This window comes from Brassica oleracea, chromosome C9 (assembly GCF_000695525.1).
Source record: "Brassica oleracea var. oleracea cultivar TO1000 chromosome C9, BOL, whole genome shotgun sequence".
NCBI lineage: Eukaryota > Viridiplantae > Streptophyta > Magnoliopsida > Brassicales > Brassicaceae > Brassica > Brassica oleracea.
In genome coordinates, this window is record NC_027756.1 from 49,507,273 (window position 1) to 49,508,421 (window position 1,149).

Genomic DNA, 1,149 nt, shown 5'->3' on the forward strand with positions numbered 1-1,149 from the left:
ATTTTTCGTATTTTTATTTATATATGAATATTTTTAATAGTATATAGGCCTTATCGTAATATTGACTGTGGGCATAATTTGGTTTTTTCTTGTTAAACTCTTTCTATGTTAAGTTTTCAAGAATTTAGTATAAATACCAATTTAATTTTTAAGATAATTAATACATTAGTTAATTTATCATTTTTGTAATTTTGTATTTATTTTTATTTTACTTTCACATACATGATTATTAGAACATTTTTTTATGTTGATTTCTTTTTTAAAATGTTATTTTTGTTCGATAAAATTTTATTTTTAATTTTCAAATATTTAGTTTAAAAATAAAGTTAATTATTTCTGGCAAAAAAATTTAAACTTATTTAATTTTATTTTGAGAGAAATAAAATATCTGAAATTTTATATTTAAAAATATCAAATTAACATTTTGAGAATACATATTATTAATAATAATTTTAGCTTCTATGTGACCACTTTAAATAACATATAGCCTCAATTTTAAAATCATATGTGCTTTAGATTCATATTTTCTTTATTATTTCAAATTCTTTTATTTTTTAATATTATATTTTGTACGTAAAATTTATGTTATTCTTCCAAATATTTAGTTTATATATCAATATGATTCCTTTAATGATTTTGGCTTTTTCTAAATTTTACATTGATTATTAAAGAAATAATTTTTGAAAGTTCTATAAGTAATATATAAAATGGTGATTAACATATTTTTTCTTGGTGCTTCAAGATAATATATGGATATTCTCAATAATTTACGGCATCAAATTATATATAGTATATGTTATTTGTGAATATTTTCAGTTATTTCTGTTTTTTAAAGCATATAGTCCATATCATATTAAATGTTACATACATAATTATATTTTTAGTAATAATATGCGATCAATACCAATTCCTATAAGGTACGTGAACAATCTCTTATTATATTAAGTTTTCAATAATTAGCTACAAATATCAATCTAACTTTAAAGATAAGTTTTACAAATTTTAATTTATCTTTTTATAGTTTTGTGCTGATTTTTATTTATTTTTACATACGTGATTATTTATAAATATGTTTTTTAAAACTTTGTTTCTTTTTGAATATTTTTATTTTTGTTAATTTTTTGTTTAATTTCAAATATATAATTATTT